This window comes from Argiope bruennichi, chromosome 3 (genome assembly GCF_947563725.1).
Source record: "Argiope bruennichi chromosome 3, qqArgBrue1.1, whole genome shotgun sequence".
Classification (NCBI taxonomy): Eukaryota; Metazoa; Arthropoda; class Arachnida; order Araneae; family Araneidae; genus Argiope; species Argiope bruennichi.
The window spans coordinates 96298024-96320118 of record NC_079153.1 but is presented as its reverse complement, the minus strand read 5'-3'; positions in this window follow the sequence as shown (position 1 = coordinate 96320118).

Here is a 22095-nt window from a genome sequence, read left to right as displayed (position 1 = left end):
TGATAGATAAATAATTCATATTATTAAGCAGTATGTTCATTTTGCTATGCATTGCCCTTATATTCTCCGAATTCCCCAGAAATTTATAAAAATAAATATATTCTACTACTGCTAATCTTTTAACAATGTACCTTAATTTCTATCTTGAGCATTGCAAAAACCTTGCATTATAGAATACAAGAAAGCCACACATACACACAGATACAACTTTATTGTAAACAAAAATATTCAATAGTTTGATGTACATAACATTTTTGCATTAAAATAGTAACATTTAGATTTTTATAATAATATTTCGTTTTAAAGAAACACGAGAACTATTATTGGCCTTGATCGGATGATGATGAAGACACTTGAGACTTCTTTGAAGCCTCAGATTTTAATTGAGTTTTAGCTATATAAACATTCCGTTTGAAAAAGAACTTAGGGCTATATTAGAATTATCTCATCATTTTATATTAGGATTGGATAATAAAGATGACACCAAATCTGGCTCTCCCTCTCCAAATTTCCGTAAGACACCAATTGTTTAAAAAACGGCATCAGATTTAACGTGCTCAAGTACAAGATGAACTTTCATTGGAATAGAATTTCGAACCTTGGAATTTTTTTCCCCGCCCACACCTTAATACTAAGCTACGAAATATGGTGAGAATCTATATTTTTATGGTGCTAGAAAGATATATAGTTTGATTTCAAATTTAGTGTGCACAAGGAACATATTGTTACGAATCTGTGATGCTGTTTCCCAGCATAGTTGGTTCCATAGGAGGTCCTAGAGCTTGGCGACAAACTTGGCGACCATTTAGCGACTTGGCGACTAATTTGGCGACTTTGGCGCCAAAATAGATTATACCCGAAACATTGAGAATTTTCCCGATCCGTCCATTACGAACCGAGATACGCCTCGAACGTTCCTGATTGGTTGAGAGGCTTCTAGCCCCGCCTCCTGAGACCTATAAAAGGAAGCATCCGCAGCTGCCAGAGTAGTCGTAGTTGAAGAGTCGTAGTCGGAAGCGACAGAGGAGTGTGGTCGCAATAGACGGTGAAGAACTGGCCTCCCAGAGATAAGCGGAGTCAAGCTAGTGCTGAACTAAGCTGTGCGCTACTGTCTGCAGTAGAGTCTTGTTGTATGCGGCACGTCTCGGCTGAAGATAATCGTCTTCTGTGCTGTATACAGTTGTCGTCTTTGTGCTGTCTTGTGTGTCTTCGTGTAAATAAACGTCGTTGTTTTTTTCTACTGCCGCCTGCTGATTGAGCGTTCTCCACACCATATAACTCCCACTATTCAAACGAACTCCGGAAATTTCGTAACAATATAAATAACGTATATTTGATAGAATCGGAGTTCCATGTCTTGTAATCTCCATCACAAAATAGATATCATCCCCAACGCCACTAATAGTTTGTTAAGGATAATCTCGAAATATCTTTTGAAAGCAAGATTTGTAGTTTATACCTTAAAAAAAATCCCCGTTTTTTTTATTATTATTATTATTATTATTATTATTATTATTATTATTATTATTATTGAAAGATGTATACGTACTGTCAAAGTCATAGAGAGAAGGTACGAAAAAATTATAAAATAATGGCTTCTGTATAAATATTATAATGCAGATAAATTATTTACACAGGTGTACATAAAACTATTGGACAATAAACTATTGTCATATTTGTAAATTTTCTTTATTTTAATCCAGAATAAATGCAAAATATATCCGGTAAACCAATAAACATAAAACCAAACCAATCTGATTCGATTTTGAGTATCCATTCTGAAATTTATGTACTGTACACTGAAGCACTCTGTATATATTTAAACGCATATTTGTAAAGGTATTCATAAAACAATAAAAGCACACAATATGTCTCAAATAATAAACACAATAATACTGACTATCTAGAGTTATTATTCTATGATTAATGAATAAACAAATTAATAATTATTCAGTGCAAAACGCACCGCAATCCGCAAACTACGTCCAGATAATTATTAGATGTTTCACAGAATTCTGCACTATATATTATTTCCTACTAAACTAATTCATATTCATTATTCTAAATTGCATAGCACAGTGAATAATACGGTATCATTTCAGGTTTCATAACTAAATTAGACGTTATAGCGCTTACTAGACAATTTAAACGACTACCACATTTATATTTATTATTTCATACCAGGCATGTTGTTTACGCACACAATTCAGACATTTCGCAAGTACAAAACATTCGTTATGCCAGCAATAATTCCGGTTTCCAGTACTAGTTTGAAAGCATTAAATTTTCCAAGTAGTGTTTAAGTGAATTGGGTAAATACATTAAATTTCTTAGTTTATTATTTGATGAAACGAATGTATTGTCTTTTGTAAGTAAAAAGGTTTTTACTGAAGAAATATATTATGTTAGTTTTCTGTAATATTATTCTTTCGGCGTGCATGTTCATATGTATAATTAAAGAAAATATGAAAGTTCTTACATATTACAGTTATTTACTTAAAAAGATTTACAGAAAGTTATTACATATTACAGTTATTTACTTAAAAAGATTTACAGAAAGTTATTTACGGCAGCTAATGTCTTGTACAACCACTTAAAATGGAAAACAACAATAGGATTTAGTTTCAGTTATATTAACATACCAGTTGAAAGTAACACTAGGATTATTTTGGAAAGGATCTTGTCATTTCAAAAGTAAATCGATGATAAGGACGGCAGCTGAGCTGGCAGCCCATCGGCAAAATTCTCCAGCACACCTACAGAATTGCATTTAACCCCAACAAAGCCTACACTATACATACAGGCAGTTCTTTAATAGAATCAAGTCTCGTACAGGGAATCTTCTAGCATTGAAGCCGAGATCTTGCCACCAGTTCACTATATGATGCATAATCAGAGGATGTAGTGTGAGCCGCGGTGACCTGTTGGTAAGATCTCGACTTTGGAACTAGAAGGATTCAGATTCAAGACCCAGTTCCATCGAAAAAGAACCATCGTGTAAGCGGGTCTGGTTCACGTCTAGTCACAAACGTCTTGGTGTGATGTGGAAGTTTGGAGAGATGATGTCAGTTCAGGTGTCGCGCTTGTCATCTGACCGCAATTCAAAATTACGAGGTCTATCCCAAAATAGCCCTAGAGTTGCTTTAAAACGGAATGTTAATATAACTAAACTAAACTTAACTAAACTAAACAAAACAGAGAAGGCTCTAGGACAGAATTGAGAAGAATATGAATTGGAGTATTCGACGGATTCCAGTAAAATTCCTATAATTCAATGTGCATTCTGGAAAAAAAAATGTTGGTGATTTAGTTCTTACCTGATTAGATGTCTCTGCTAATGCTTATGTTGACAAAGTTGTTTCCATTATACAGTAGTTAATCTCGTATTAATTATTTTCATGCATAATTTGATGATTTGGTTTAAATGAGCAAATTTTGAATGCGATTTTTTTTGTGCAACTCCTTTTTGCATAAGGTTTACACTTACTATTAAAAATGAATTTCTTAAATTATACCTTGGCACCAAGGCCGTATTTTCTGAATATTTAATTTTCCTATTCTAGATCCCAACTCACAAAATATTATCTCTTCATGTAGAACTGGTTCACGTTTCCGCTGATACTGAGGATTAACCAACCTCCGACTTTAAGGAATGACAATATTCGTTATTAACATTTATAGAGCGAAACTTTGAAGATATAAGTTAATCTAATATTTGAGTTGTGCTCATCATCTGACCAAAGTTAGGCATAAACGATTTATCTTAATTAGCTTCCGTATAATTTGAAAATGGGACAACAATATAAATAAACTGAACTAACTTCCAGTGTCCCTTATAATGATATTAATTCAATGAAAAAAAAACATTTTTTTACTTAAGGATTTTTTTTAAACTGTCACCTTCTGTTATACCTGAAACAAGGAAAATTGCTATATGTATTATTTGGATTATTAAGATCACTAACTTAGAGCAGTGCCACGCAGAGATAGACACGATTGTATGTAGAAATGACCCATAAAAAATAGTTCAGCATATGTCATCATGTTCTACATGCCTGTGAGAATAACTCACACTAACAGAGCTGATAGTGAACAGAGCAGTTTAGATGAAGAATTGTTGCTTGTTTTCGTGTCATATACTGATAAGTACTTTCCCCATAAATGCCAATTAGATATTCACATTCAGTAATGGAAGACAATTATTATATTTTGCAATTATTAATGTTGAGGTCTTGATTGGACATTATATAAAGGCTTTGCTTTTGTCATGAAGATTTATTTTCCTTTGCCGGCGTCCTGGCATAGGGGTAGAGCACCTTCCCTTGATCTGGACATCCCGGGTTGGAATCCCGGTTCGGGCATGGTTGTTCTTCATCTGTGTTATATCTGTGAGGTGTGTGAATGTGCCCCCTGTAAAAAGGGGTTGTGCAAGCGAATGTGTGTGTGTGTCAACTTCATATGAGCTAGAAGTCAGACTTTTGCCCTCAGGTCTCAGGGGTCTTTACCCTCAGCTACTGCACCCCCTTTCCGTGGTAACGCGAACACGACATCCTCAACATCATTTATTTTCCTTTCAATATAGATGCATTGCCAAGTTGTTGGATGATATAATCGATTCTATCAAGTCAAATTGATTATAAAATGAATTGCAGTGAAGATATCTAAAGTCAAATAGATGAACTTAATTATTTTATCATGTCAAATTGTGAATTAACTATATTTTAAGATGAACTTTGTTTAAGGATGAATGATTAAATCATCCTTTATTTTTAAATGACAGCACACATATCCCAATTAATCCGATTCGTTTTCACTACATGATAATCTTCAACAATGTTTCGAGTATAGAAATTTTTGTGAAAAAAGAAAAAACAACCCTATCTTTATTTGAAAAAAAAAACAATTTAACATCTACATCAATTGCATTTATTTCTTTTTAAATGCTAAAATATGCAACATTTTAAAACCTAAAGAACTTATGCATACTCCCAATTGTATCCCTGCCTTATTTGGGAAGTATATTGCTTATCGATCAGGTGGTCATAAATTACTGTTAAGTGTTCAAAGCTCCCCCACATACTTTCTTGAAAATTAATACTCGCCTGCTAATGAGAAAGCTGCATCAATGAATAATTTCTCGCTGCTTGAAGAGTGGTGTGTAAATTTGGCCAAAAATCTCATAATTTTCACCCATGAAGAAGATACTTTAGTTATGTGAACCAACGATGCATTATAAATTACTTTACGCTTAATGGCGACATTATCCAATAATCTCGCCAAACTCTCCAGAGTCCGGGAATTCTCGGAAAACTTTAGGAAAGAATTTTAATTCAGTTAGCTGCTTTTAATATCAAAATCATTGACTCAGGGGAGGTGGATGGCAAATGTGTTCCAGGAGATACTTTGCTATTTAACTCCTGGCAGAGATGAATATCGGGATCTAAAGCAAAAGAAGCAAAAAAATGTCGCCGCTGCGTTGAAGTTTAAACTTTTGTAAATAGTTTCTGGAAATACTCATTAAAATTGAAAGAATATTTTTAAGTAATGTTTACAAAATGAAAACTTTAAAAATAAAGGAGATTTTGAAGGTTAGAGTGCAAACTTTTCAGCACCAATTGTTTAATTAGCGATTCCAATTGTTTTAGAATAAATATTAAGACATAGGAATATAACAGCTGGGCTTTCACTCAAATTAAATATTTTTTATATCATAAAATTGGAAAGTGTTAAAGAACAAGTTCGTACTAATACATTAAATTTCATCAATCTTTGAAAATCATAAAGACACGATTTAAAATTCGTGAAACAAATTGGAACTTGAATCGCATCAATAATATTTATTCAATTATAAAGATAATTTTAGTAATTAATGAATGTTTAAGAACTTTCTTTCTTTCTCTATTGTTAAAAATCACTATGATTTAGAATATGTAGAATTATTGCTTTATTCGGATGACGAAACTTAATGAATACCGAGAATATTTGTCATCGAGCTTAAAGTTTCCGAAGCTCCTGAATATTTTAAAAGCATAAAGCGTACAAAATATTTTCTGTGAAAACTTATGCGTCTTGAATTGAAGAAATCAATTTTTATAGTTACATGTTTAGTCCATGAATATTTTAAATGAATGAGTTCAAAGATTCTTGTAGTTATATCACTATGTCATGTTCATTTTATATTAATAAAAATATGATTATTTCGATTTTTATCAACTATCTTTATTAATTTCATAAATTCAAGATCATTTAAACATTATCCAGAATAAGAAAGTTACCCGTAAAAAGGATCAACCAATCAGAAGGTTTAAAAAACACTACAATTGTAATAAGTTGATATTAGAAAATTGTTGTCTTCATATAATGACAAATCAATTTTATTATTTTTTCATTAAATATCTATGTCTATATATATCTCTATATGCCAATATATATCTATGCATCTCTCTCTCTCTCTCTCGCTCTATATATATATATATATATATATATATATATATATATATATATATATATATATATATATATGAGATACTAAGCTTATTTAAAAATACTTAAATGAGTATTTAACTGATAATTTCTATTTTAAGAAGAAATACAAATTAACATGTTTTTATTAACACATTTAGTGATTTTTTATAATGCTCAAAATACGTCTTAAAATCGCTTTTATGGAACCCCTTCAGGGCACTTTGTGAATTTTCAAGAATAATAAAGTTAAGACATTCGATCCCATGTCAAAAAAATGCGCATCATGTGTATCACTGATTTTTTTGTCAACATTTCCTGATAATTAATGACATTAAGAAGGCGCCTTACCATGTTGCCAAATATATAAATTAACTTTTGATGAAGGATCTTGAGCAATATTATTCTAATTGCGAAAGGATAATCAATACTCTTTTTTATATCTAATTTGATGATGGTTTTTTTTTTGACTTCATGACATTTGATTATTAGACAAAGTAGATGGTATAATTGAATGCGATTTTCCTGCGATGGAATATTTGTATAATTAAACTACTCTTATTAATAATTTGTATAATTAAGCTACTCATATAATAATAATATTTAGATAAATTTGTCTTGAAAGAACTTTTTGTGGCTCTAAAAATTTTTTTTCAAGATTAATTGTATTATGAAAACCAATTTTTTTTTATGCATGTGTTTAAAAATTTTTTCTGCCAAGTTAGAAAATTAATAAAGTTAGAATTTTTATTTCATTAAAATCAAATTCATTTTCTAGCTGTAATATAAAATAATATACAGAGTTGTTAGATGTTTATATATCATGTAAATATTTGCATTAAAATGTTTCAAACGACTTCAACTATATTTACACTTTGAAACTAAACATTCATTCAGAATACTTTTTGATCATTCTAAAGAGTAAGAGAAATAAATTAGTCGCTCAGATGCCAATATCGTTTGCACGATTTTTGAAATTATCGAATTTTGAAATTTCTATAAAATTACTGATATTTCTTAAATTTCTCGTAGCTTTATTTTTTAATCATTTGGTATTAATAATATTTATTATGAATTAATTAATGTATTATTAAAAATTATTTTTTTTATTTCAATTTTTGTTTTCTTGACTTAATCGCAATTATTGTTAAGTATTTCATCTAGAAATGTTATATGAATATAACTGCTTAAACAGTAATGGTTGTATGTTGAAAATTGATAATATACTCCTTTTTAGAGGGTCGAAATCTTAAAATCTTTCTTACTGATTAATCTCGCAAAAAATTTATATTCGAAAATCTTAGTTTTAGTAAATCTATTAAGAGTTTAATTTCTTTTTTCAAAAGACGTTATCATTTATATATTTAATAGATAGAAATTAAGGCATAATGTGTAAATTTTAGATTAGTTAATTTTAGATAATCAAAAATTAGATTGATTATTCATATTTACATTAACTGATTTTGAATGACTTCATGAAATATTTTAAATATTCTGATTCCTTCTTTTAAAATTCTTATTGTTTCCTTATTAATACCTAAATATCACGCACTTTTATGCAGCTTATTAAAATAATAATGAAATTGCAATTAATTCTCTAAGTACATAATATGAAAACACAATTCTTCGAATCAGTTTAAAATTCTCTTACACTTTCGAAAGCTCAGATACAATTAATGAATTAACATGAAACGGATTTTAAATATTTACAGATTTGCGTTTTCATTGATTTATACAGCGCATGTTTAAATGCGCATTTTAAAATTATTTTTTAAAGCGATCGAATAATTGTTGAAATATGTTATCTGAAACAAAATCTGTTTTCTTAGTACTTGAGCTCTGAAACATTTTGTGTTATTTCGCAAAAAAACTTTTCATTGAATCTTTATTTTTCAGACGCATTACATATTCCCTATGGTTCGTGAACTAAATTCTAAACTGGATGTGCAGGTAATAGACCTTCCGCTACACCAAGTAGGTTATGAAAAATATGCGATGGCTAAAAATAAACACTTTCTTCTCGTGAGAAGACTAGCACGTGGTAAATGAACAAAAGATGCAAATACGGAAACAGTTTTTCCTAAACTATAATAATGTCTACACAAAAACCGGTTTTTTTTCTCCGCTTATGCATTAAATAATAAAAGAGCTAATCTTTGCCTTCCGAAATAGATTAGCAATTGTTAAAGGAAGTAGATAAAATATTAGAGGCAAAGTTAAGTAGAATTTTAATTAAAAGATGTTTAGCTTTTTTATGAAGGTAATCAGCGTTGGCTGACTTTAACAAAGGCGTGATTTTTAAGTCCTTTATTCATTTTTTCTTCATCTAAAGTGCTTACCACAAGCAGGCGTAGCGCTTCAATTTTGATAATTTTCGAACAACCAAACACGAGTCTTTGTTAAGTAAAGTTTCCAAAGCTGTGATTTTTTTTTTCAAGTTCAGTTTTAAATAGAAGAATATTTTTTCTCAACTTGTCTTTTATTCTGAAAGTATTTTAAACATAATGGCTCTAGTGCATAAAAAACAGTAATGCTTTTTTTTTTTTACGTAATTACTGGCTAAGTTATTTTGAATAGTTATTTGAGCTTTGCGCTTTTTGAGTCTGAACAATGATTCAATTTAACGCACTGTATCAAAATTTTATTTTAATGAAAATATCGCTTTATAAACGCTATCTCAAAAGGCCAGGCATATGTGAAAATTATTTATTACACAATAGGTCTATAGAGTGTCTGTGACTCGTAAAAAATATAAAGAGTATTAATAAAAAATGTTATTTTATTGGAATAACTCGTAGATTTGCATTAATTAGTACTCTTGAGTAAAGGAGTTTTCAATAACAAAATTTTAATGCAAAGTTTTCCAGTATTTTTTATATACATATTTCTACCAATATCAGCAATTTTATCAGCAAACAAAATAGCAGCTTTTCTTTAAAAGCGATGAAAAAAGACATAATTATGTTCAATAATCTTATAATTAAACGATGAGATGCAAATTCTTATAAAATTTATTTTATTAAACATTAACTTGCATTAAAATTTCCGCGCATCTCTTATCGATGTACAATTAATAAAAAGTATCTGAATAATGCTTTTTATTTTGAAATCAATTGCAACACAGTACTGCAAATGCCTGTCAGCGTAGAAAGTGGTTTTGTAAGTGTATGGAATATTTCTTCAAGTAAGGAGCCGTATCACTTTACTTTAACCCATTTTTTCAAATAGCAATACTCAAATTTTTAATAGAGGAGTAATGGCCTGAGGTCAGGTGTCGGCTTCGGAATCGGAGAGTTACACCAAGCAGCCGTCTTCTAAGGTCTGGTGCACGTTAAATTCATCAGGGTGCAATGCCCTGCCATTTTTGTGGAGGTGGAGAGGGGGATGTAGTCCTTGTCATCTGCTCGTGGTTCAGAATTACGAGGTCCGTCCCAAGATAGCCCTAATGTTGCTTTAAAAAAAGGGACGTTAATATAACTAAGTTAAACAAAATAAATTTTAAATATGTTTTTGAAATATCCAGGTTATGAAATATTTCGCATGCATACGACATTTTGTGATTTTGAGTAAACGGTTAGTGAGTCATAAGTAATAAAAAAATTAAAACTTTGAGCTAAGAATTCTTTCAATATATTTCCAAATATAATCATTCTTTGAGAATAATTCTTATTATACATTGAAATATTCAATAAACGAAAAAAAAATTATGAATTTTTATAGAAATATGTTTTATATTTTTACTTAATTTTTAAAATAAAAAATTTTTATGCCTATCAAAGCAGCAAGACCCAAAGCATCACAATATCAAATTCTTTCAATTTCTATTAAATGATTCTTTTTGCTATGTAACAATAACTAAAAGCTTTCATAACTTAAATATCGCATTTTTTTTATTTATTTATTATTATTTTTTTTTGGAATGGAGACATCTGTGTTTTATAAATTAAATCTATTATAGGAATAAAAAGTTGTTAAAATAAAGCTAAAAATTTCTTATATCTTACAACGCTATTTTAAATGCTAAGGTGACGTGAAAAATCGTTGCATGTAACAGATTTTATAACATTTCAGATGAAGTTTTATTTCGAACAAATAAGAGTGGATTACTTTTATATACATCTTAGTGAGATTTTAAATTAATAAAAACTTCAGAGTACCAAATACAAAATTTGTATAGCATGAAATCAATATCATCAATTTTTCTTTCTTTAAGTTACCATATTAACGATTGAAATAAAAATCAAAATAAAAAAAAAGTATTAATAGAATGACTTATTTGATCACCTTATAATTATTGAAACATCCTCCTATTGTTTTTAATATATTTCCGTGTTTTTTAACCGATTTACCTAACATTTTTTATTTAGAGATTTCTTATTAAGCAAAATCAGTTAAAAGATGAAAAATTAAGCGTTCAAAATGTGCACCTACATATTATATACAAATATAAATGTGTAGATAGCTCCTTATGGAAATGCTGTTTACATAATTTTAAAGAAGACATTCTTACAAAACTGAATGACAGTTTTTCTTTGAACTTAAAGTGTATAAATTAAGACTAATAACAAGTGTACGAAAACAATTTTGATGGATTGTACATAATTTCACATTTTCCACAAACATTTTTTTTTTATATTTTATATTGCTGTGCATTTTTTTTTCTGTATTGCTGGCTTTGTGTATTTTATTATATTTTTATTAGCATCAAAGTCAAATAAATAAGCACCGCATTATCTGAATCGACTCCCAGGAATTAATTTATCAAAAATGACGCGTATGATTAGAGATACGTATATTACTAAGATCTTCAAAACTAGAAAACTTTAATTTAGATGAATTTCTGTATGTATTCGCATCGTTGCATGAATAAAACAAAGAAGTATCAGAATAAAAATCATAATTTCAACACTTGAAATTTGAAATAGGTCAAATCTCAATCTGCCCAATGAACTATTTTTTAAACCTAGTCGTAATTAATATAAAACTTTTTTTTTTATATTTTGCATAAAATGCCACTCATTTTATTGTTTCAAATCAAAGCAGATGCATTTATTCAATTATTATATAATTATGAATTAAATTGTCATATTTAAATGACAATTTTAATCCAGCCATAAGTTTTGTTACAGCTTTTAATGTTACTATAATTATTTTTTTACAATAAATAATCTAAACTCTTTAATAGTCATGATCAAGAGTCATACGGGCAAAATCATGAATTTCCGGACTTATAAATTAAAATTAAAGGATTCATAAATGCTATAATTCGACTTAAAAAATTTCATAAAATCCACAAATATTTCACTTATTAAGAGATTTCAATTTGAACTAATAAGAGAGCCTATTCTTGAACAGTAAGTATCAAATTAGATAGTAAAGAAAGCAAAATATTTAAAGGGAGAAAATAATTACACATCTTTCATTACTCTTCCAGTTATTTTCTTATCAAATTATTGTTATTTTTTTAGCTCAAAATGTATATTTTGTTCCAATATTATCAAATTCACAAGAATCAAGTTAAGAATTCATGTTCGTATTAAACTGATCATTTGCCTCTTGATACCATCGGGCCTTCATCATTTTTCAATATTATTATAATATAACAAACACCCAAGAACTTTTGTTTGGGAAATAACTATGCCTGTATTAATGAGCTTTGAATAATTGTGAGTAAATACTGGGATTTTCTGCTAACAAATGTCTTGCCGTATAAATTTATTTGACCTTCGAATTAGATATATATTATTTCACACATTTATCAGTAATTTATTATAAACAAGAACATAAATAAACTTTAGGAAAATTAGATTGTGTGTTTCGATGTTTTATTTTAGCAGCAGTAGACTGAAAATGGATATATTTCACCGATTATAGAAAGCCATGATATTTATCGGTTTGAAAAGTCGAAAGCTCATAAATTAATTTTTAAAATTACAATGTATTGGAACACTAATTATATAATAGTATAGTGTTATAGTGTATTCTTCTTAATATATATATATATATATATATATATATATATATATAATCTAAACAAATTCGCAATACATATACAGTTTTTAATGGATATATTTGGACTAATACACTGAAAAGTTTCAAAGACTTATAGTGTTGTTCAGTTTATTTCTATTGAATTTTAGGCAGTAATATACTAAAGCTATTTACTTAAAAAAAACACCTCATAATTCACAGATTTCTAATTGCCATTTTAAGCATATTAAAATAACAATCTCACTGTAATTGTTGACTATGTTGTTTGTTGTTGTTTCTTATGGCACTTGTCATAGAGTGATTTTAAATCTAGATTTTTAGCGTCTCTTGTTTCAGTAGCGCCAACAGGGCCAAAAGTACAACTTAGCTACTCATGGATCACAATCCTTTTTACGTGGCAAACTACATTCATACATTTTCTTCACTCATCTACAGATTGTAATTTAGACCGTAATCAAAGAACGACCACCTCTGAACCAGTACTCCCAATGGTACAGTCTCGACTTAGAAGACTGTGACTACGATGTGTGCGTGCACCAGTCACTTTACACACCGTGAGTCTTCGGCAGGCGGAGTTCGAACTCACTACCCAAGGAATGCAAGTCCAACGCCCTGCCAACCAGGCTATCAAGGTCTATTGTTGATTATACTTACATAATATTCTAATTTTTGAAGGATTTTATGTGAAATTGTTTTTAATAAATGTATGTGTTTATAAACTTATGGGTAATCAGATTACAGAACATGAAGTTCTGAAGTTTATATTGTAAATTCATACATATAGTGAAAAAAGTTTTTTTTTTTTATATATGCAAAATTTTACATCAGACATAAATGCATTTATCTACATATGATATTTCGAAGTTTCTAACTACTAAGTACGTTTCAGTTTCTACAATGCAATTTGGTATGCGAATTCGTCTTCCTTGCTAAAGGAGGCATACAGAGATGAAAATGTGAACCTTAGCAATCCCTTCATGCTCTATTTGAGCTGGATGCCTAATCTACGAATCGTTCGAATCATACAATGCACAACTTTAAAAGAAAAGAAAAGAACATCCATAATTTTTAGTAAGAAACGCATAAGAATAATTATTAAATAACCGATATTTTTTTTTCTTCCCATTAAAATAAAATGTTCATCTTTAGTAAATTTGGAAAATTCTTTATTAAACTACGTATAGGAACTCAACCAACATGCACACGGCAGCTATGTAAGTAGACAAAAAAAAATCATCATAATTTAACCACAGTTTATTTATTTTTAAAAAGAGCATTTTTCCGAAATATTGCTAAAAAATAATTTAAATTAGATGAATGATTTTCACGTGATACTGCAGACTCATGTAGAACAAGCAATCCCGAGAAATGTTAATTACAGTTATAAATCCCGAGAAATGTGGGAAAGTCAAAATCTAGTCAAATTTAATTTAAATGGTTGGAAAACAAATTTTAAAATACCAATAAATTGAATTTAAATTTTGACTTAAAAAATACAGTAATACAAACACAAATTGCAGAGATATTAAATATAAAAGTAAATTTCCTAAAGTTAATCTAACCAATATTTAATTTGGAAGGTATAAATATCGAAATATATTTAATTTCCTGTAAAAATCCTGTAATAACTTGTTGATTGAATGTGTTAACGTTAAAATTAATAGTGAGAATTTAGTTTTTGCTGAAATTATCAAGATATAAACGGATAGTAGTTTGTTTCGTTCATTTTATTTAAATAATTAATTCCCAACAAATCATTATTTCCACTATAAAACTAATTGAAATTAATGTTTCAATATTATATGTATTATATTCGATATATATTTCATTAAAATGTTATTTAATAATGTTTATTTATTCATAGTATCAAATTCCGAAAATATATATTAAATTTATTCTATACATCGTAAGATAATGTTGCGAAATTTCCCTGAGGTGATTTAAAAAAATGAAAAATATTGCATTTATAGAAGCGATTCATTTATTTTTCGCAAAAATTCCCAGAAGTAGGAGATAAATAATTATATTTAATTTCTTCTTGCATGCAATTAATTATCTTTAATAGGAAGAAATTATCAAGGGTGTTGATTACTATTTTTCATGCATGCGGTAAACATTTAGTTTTTCATAATTTCGAACTAATGTACTGAGTGAAAACTGAAATATTTTATAAATTTGAATATATATTAAACTAATGAATATTACTAAAACACGAACTGTGTTATAAAGCTAATTATCAGCGTGATGAATTGAGTAATTTTATTTTGGTACCGTGCCATTTTTAATTAAGTTTATAATCTTTAAAAATGTATTTGAATTTTAAATTTTATTTCAAACTCATTAATATTGCGATAATACAAACAAAAATTTAAAATACATGAAAGAACTTTAAGAGTAGAATATATTAAAATTTTGATGTGATCTTACATTCTTTTTATTATTGCGATTATATTTCAGATCGCAAACTTTATTTTTATCTAACAGATATTAAATTTTATTATTAAAACATTTGTTATTGTATAAATTATTTATATCTCCACAATTTAAGTTCCGAAATCTTTCTGAACAAATAGGTTGAATTTTAAAGAAATCATCGTACAAAAAAAAAAATTTGAGTTTCTAAAATTATTTGCCATTTTTGTAGGAAATTCATATACCAATTCTAATACTCATTTTGTTAAACATTGGCAACAGTATGTAATTTAAAATAAAAAATAAAAATAATACGAAAAAACTTCGACTTTGAAAGTGTAGAATTTGAGAGACAGGAAATGTTGTTCTTTGTGAAGAGTGTTTGAACCTCTAGTTTTGCTAATTGCCATGTAAATGTATTCGAAGATTGTAAACAGGACATGAGTCATTACTAACTTATTTCAAATGCCTGTGAAGAATGTAAAACCAAACAATGAAATACATGAATCATGATCTGTGGTTCTTAACGGATATTAATAAATCCGGCAACCGAAATCGTATTTGGAATGGAACTCTTTGCTTGGGAATGTGCTCAGAAGACGAGGATGCGACATGATACTGACCTTTCTCTCGAAACTTCAGATGCACAACAAGGAAAGGATTTTTGAGACAATAAGTGATCTAAGCTGACATATGTTGTAAACTCTCTTGGAATTTGGTTTCAAATAAAAAATTCTCCAGTTATGAAACAGAGATCTTACCATCAGGTCATCAAGACTGTCAAATGCTACTGGGATCATATATGCAATCGACTTCAGAAGGCACCAAAATTCTACAGCACAGCTAATTTTTTTTTATTGAATCATTTGTTTTACAGCTATCTCAAATTATCAATATAATTACCGATTAATATTTTCCCATGATAATGATAATAAGCTGGGTATTTGTTTAAATGTTGTGAAATAACATATATGATGCAAATATATTTAACCCTTTAAAGGGCCATTTTTTTCTAATCATATTATATTAAAATATTTTTTTGGCTTGAAATTAGAAGAAGAAAAGGGATTCATTTAGCTTATTAGAAAAATTTAATTTGATTAATTAATTAATTTGGTTAATTAATAATTAAGTAACAATTCAAGACACATCATTTTGTGTGAGATAAAGAACTGAAGCATCTAAGTTTCTGTCTTTCTAAAAAAATTTGTCAGAACTTATGCCAACCTACATAAATTCATACAAAGATTGATAAATTTGGTGGGAAGCATAATTCCCACGGCCCTAGAAAGAGTTAAAGTGCTCTACAGAGCAAACCGCTGAACCTAAAAAGATCAAATGTGCCCGTAGTTATTTCCTGTGTATCACATGATCACAAAAAAGTGTCGTCAAAATATTAATTACCTTTTTATTTTAAAAACTAATCGAATGTTGCATAATTTCAGTCCAAAATCATTTTAATACTACTTTAAAATTTATCAAGAAATATTTATTAGTGCTCGCAATTTTATTTCAACATTTTTTTTTTAATTTTAATAAATTTACAAAAAATAATAATAATTATAATAATTTTTTTAAGGATTACATTTTTTTTGTTCCTTTAATTATTGGTATGAAATCACTAAATTGGTATTAAATTTAAAGGCAATTTTTGAGTATGATATTTTTGGTATAAAAATACTAGTATTTTTTAAAATTAATATAAAGACGAAGAAATAAATATTAAAATGATATTATATTACCATATTTGAGATTAGAAATCCAAATCTTAATAATCACATTGTTTTCAATAATAATTTTTCAACTATAAATATTTTTTTTTCTTAATCAGGAATTATATTTTGCTGACGTTATAAAAGACAATTTACAATGCACGTCAAATAAAAATGGCATCATCAGCTCATGCATTTAATTAATGTTTTTCAACACATATCTAAATTGATATTTCAAGAACACAGAAAAATATCGAACTTCGCCATTTATTACAAAAACTGAGTCTCCCATCTTCAGCGCTTAATTCAGATAATTCATTTTTTCCCTATCTCCGGGCAATATGCCTATTTTATCAAGGAAGAAAAATAGCGAAGAAGAAATCATCAAAGTAATTAGTAATTTTCCGGTATTTTATGCCTTAATACAGGAAAAGGCTGGAAGTTATTAAAATACGAAATAATGCAACATATACCAATTATTGGTCCTACGGCCAAAACCTAATAAAAAATTGCCGGCGTGGAAATTAATTGCAAGAGAAATTTCAATAGCTGATTCATTTAAACAACGCTAGCAGATTTAATTAAACATTTCATGCGTTTTTATAGGGGTCTGGGTTAGGTCCACTGATCGATAAAGTAATTTTCGCAACTCGACTGAACATCAGTTACATTTCCTGCCTTTTTTACTGGACATCTTTTCTTCCTTTATTTTATTAGCCAGTCGGTTTTTTTCTGTTCAGATTATTTACTGAGTTATTCCGTCGATAAAATCATAGATTGGAGCTCCGCTCTAAAGTTACGTTTCTAATTAAACTTTTACATTAGTGGATGCGGCAAAAAAAAAAAAAGTACAGAACAACATTATTTAGATGAGTTAAATTGAATAAAATATTAAGGGATTAATATGTGATAAGGTCACAGTGTTTTGAAGAGTATCTTGGGAAAGCCATAAAGCGAGGGATTTATTGATAATTCTTCCAAGAAAAATCCTAGGAAAATGATCTTTAAAAAAAAAAAAGGAAAAGAAAAAGCAGAGAAAACATTCCCTTCTAAAATTTCGAAATAGCTCTGTTGTTTATTGGAAATTTATTTTTAATTTGAACAAGATATGTTTTTACTATGTTTTCAATTTTAATTTTGTGAAATGGGGAATTTGATCATTGATAATTTCGATAATTGGACGTTAGTTGATTGCAATCACTTAAAATATTAATTAAAGCTCTAAAGCTTTGATTAACTACGAAAAAAAAAACTCTTGAGAAATATTACTGATACAGAGATTAGCAAGCAGTTCTTCAGAAAACTGACACTTTTATTTTGTCAAGTTAGGAAAACCGTTTTAGCCTAAGTATTTTAAATATTTTCTATTAATTTCTTAGAATAAAAACAAAGCTATTTGAGAAAGAAGCTTCATCAACGATATTAGCTGAAGTTTCAAATTTCATTAATGGAATTTCACTTTCATTCCAAAAGAAGATTTCATTTTTGAATTAATTGAAGCAAACAAATTTAAACATCCTTTTCATTTTCTGTTTTTTATGAAATCGCTAATGCATTTATAAAATATGCATTTCGATTAATAAGAATATGATTCCCCCTAACAAACAATTAATCTTTGTATAAATGTGGTGTAAGATACAGTTTAGAAAATATCTTACAAAGCAAATTATCAGGTTTGAATTATTTTTACAGAAAGCAAATCCATATAAACTTTTCACTCACTCTTTTTTATGCAGCTTTTGATATGTTTTGTTATTGTATTTGGCATCACAAAAAAATTGAACCTCTTTTAATTCAATGAAATCGCTTTTTCGTGTACTATTTCATCACATAAGAGCATATAAGATTACATAGCACATACATAGGTTTACAAAGCACATAGATTTTTCTATATTTAGAAAATCTATTTTTACAATAATCATTTGCATTGATAGTATTTCGAATAATAAATGAAACAAAAATGCCAAAAAAAAATGATTGGAATTCACTGAAGTTTTCCTAATTCTGTACAGAAGAAAAAGGTAAGATTTGAAAAAAAAAAAATTTTCATTAACATTAGTTCAAAATTTAAAAAAAAAATCACATAAAATATTTTAATAAAATTAATTTAAAAGTAGAAAAAATTGTCACATAAACTATTTTAATAATATTAGTTAGAATGTAGAAAAATAATAGCATTAACTATATTTTAGCATTACTCTTTCTAAATCTGAGGCACATATTTTAAAATATAGAAACAGTTTATCAATAAACTAGGAATAACTTGAGCTTGAAAGCGTTTCGTTATAAATTCGAAAATAGTTAAGCAACTTTATTCATTTTACTTGATGGTATTCAACAACCAAATTCATCATTTGCTTGATTTGATGTGTTTATTTCAGTTATAAATTCAATGAATCTATAATTTTTAAAGATGGAACCTTTCCAATACAAGTAGAAATTTCGTTTAATTTTTTCTTTCGTCTATAAGTTAAAAATTTATATTCATAAATATACTTCTTAAACATGTCTTTGCTCTTGAAATGCCATCTTTCTGTTGCATATTTTTACATATTCTTTAAACATACAAAAAGCATACATATATTTCATAAAATAGACCTTCGACATTTAAAATATTTTTTTACATCACTCTTTCAGAATGAAAATTAATATATCGAGTATTTATTTATCACAGAATTATCGTGAAGAATATGAAAGTAACTATTATTATGAAGAATATGCATAACAATACACTAGGTTCTTGGATTTATCTGCTTAGTTATTTTTTTATACTGGTATAGGTTAATAGGATAGTATGCAGAAAAAAGGAAATAATCTTTATATCAAGAGATGTAGTTTGATTAAAATCAATTTTTAAAGTTGAATGTTTACTTATTTTAATGAAACATATTTATTTTTAAATAATCAATATAAAAAATATTTAGGAATTTTTAATCTATTCCAGAGTTAAGTTGTAAAATATAAAAGTAACTGCTATTCATGGGAATAGGGAAAACAAAACAAAAGTAAATGTTTCGATTTATTAGTTGAAATTTTTGTATTCATCTAGATTGCCAAGGTACTTAAAAAATAGTAACTTAATTTTCATCGTGACACATAGTTTATTTGAAATTTATTATTCTGACTGAGTGATTATTTAGTTGAAGACAACATATTTTTTTAAAACTTAGATTAATAAAAGTATACAAAAAATCCATGATATTTTACTTTAGAGTTTTCGAAAAAATGTTAAAAGTAAGTGATAAAAAGGGTAATAAAAGAAACAAGAAACCATTTCTATATTGTTCTGTTGATTTTTTTTTTCACAGTGATATATATTAATAGGGTAACTACAGAAAAAGCACAAATCATGGCTTTCATTACAACAAATGAAGTTTCACTGAAATTTATTCTTCAAATTCATCAATTATTTCTTTTAGTGGTTCATACTTTTCACACATGAATTACTTAACAGTGAAAAAATATTCAAAGATATTAGAACTTCCTTCCCACAAATTATTATTATTTTTATATATTTTTCATCAAATTATGATGAACAAACTCAAGTGATATTTTTAAACTAATTAAAATTATTCTGTGATTCATGAATAAAAATCATAATTATTTTTCTTTATAGAAAAAAGATCGATAAATATCATATTAAGGAAAATTTATCATAACCTAATCATGTATGAAAAGAATTGATTTGAAAGCTGCGAAAATAAACATTTGTGATACTTTATATCTATGAAATTACACAATAAATTAAATATGAAAAATGTACTGCAAGTCATATCATAATTAAAATTAAAACAGTAGAGACTAAATTGTATAAATTTTGTTGTTGAAACTTCTCTTCTTCAAAATAAATGTATTATATTCAAAAAAAATCTATATTTATGTTATTTATTTAGATATGAATTTCCAATATATCTCTTCGTATAAAATTCCAAAACATTATCGAACAAAAACAAGCTTTTAATCATTAATCATCTATGCCATATTCCAAAACGAAACAGCAAAAATAATTCATTTCATTACATCCAGGTGATTTATTTCAAAATAAAACTTCCAGAACAAAAAGAAAAATTCCAGAACATGATCCATATTGCTCAAATAATGTAAAAATTTAGTAGAAAACTGAACAAAAGCTCCTTTCTAAAAATCTTAAGGAAACGATCATTTATTTAACTAAAGAAAAAATCCAGATAAAGAAAAGAGAAAAAGGGAATATAATCAAGAGTTTTCACTGGCTTGTAATCTTTCCACAAGTAACATGACTTTCGACTTAAGGCCAAAAAAAAAAAGAACTGAAAAGAAGCAATGGAAGAGAAGGAAAAAAAAACGAAGATAGTTGTTTGAAATAGCAAGGTAAGTTGAAGAACGACCCAATATATCCGTATATGGATAAGTCAAAGGAAAAAAGTTTAAAGACAATGTTAAATGTAAGAATGATGGAGCAGACCTTCCGAACTAGAGCTGATTCCCTTGTTTAAATTAAATCTTTAAACCTTCTGTGGAAAAGTTCTTCGGCAGAGAATAGGTCTTACCTAAGGCAATGCTATTTTAATTCCGAATTCGGTCGGGGAACTGAATTTCGTTTCGATTTATTTTTAAGTGATTTGTTAGTAAGGCAGCAGAATAGAAAAGTTGTGGATTCTTTTGTACTGATACAAAGATTAGGCTTAACTGTTTAAAATATAGTTGCTAAAATATAGTTAGACAGATCGTAAAATGATAATATTCGAAGCCTGAGTAGTCTTCTTTAATTCTTAATTCTGATTCGTCTCGTTTAGTTTAAAAAAATTAATCTTCTTTATATCACTGATAATATAGCAGATATATATAGACTATTATACCACTGATATTATAGCAGATATATAGATGATTATACCACTGATAATATAACATGCATATTGATGATTATGCCACTGATAATATAGCATGTATATTGATGATTATGCCACTGATAATATAGCATGTATATCGATGATTATGCCACTGATACTATAGCAGATATATAGACGATTATACCACTGATACTATAGCAGATATATAAACGATTATACCTTTGATAATATAGCATATATATAGACGATTATACCACTGATATTTTTGCAGATATATAGGTGATTATACCTTTGATAATATAGCATATACATTGATGATTATGCTACTAATACTATAGCAGATATATAGACGATTATACCACTGATACTATAACAGATATATAAACAATTACACCACTGATACTATAACATATATATAGACAATTATACCACTGATACTATAGCAGATATATAGACGATTTGTTTTATACAATCGCATCAAGTATGTATATGAACCGGAACTAAACCAACATGGAATAGTAATGCTGAAGATATTTATGTCGGCAATAAAATAACTTTTTGCGTAAGGAATCTGTAATTAAAACTAATAAATGGAATGAAACCAAATTCTTGTACAAGCTGAGGAAAGCTCTTATAGAAATGAATACAGCTAATAAATAAATAAAAATTAGTAACACCGATTGAACATA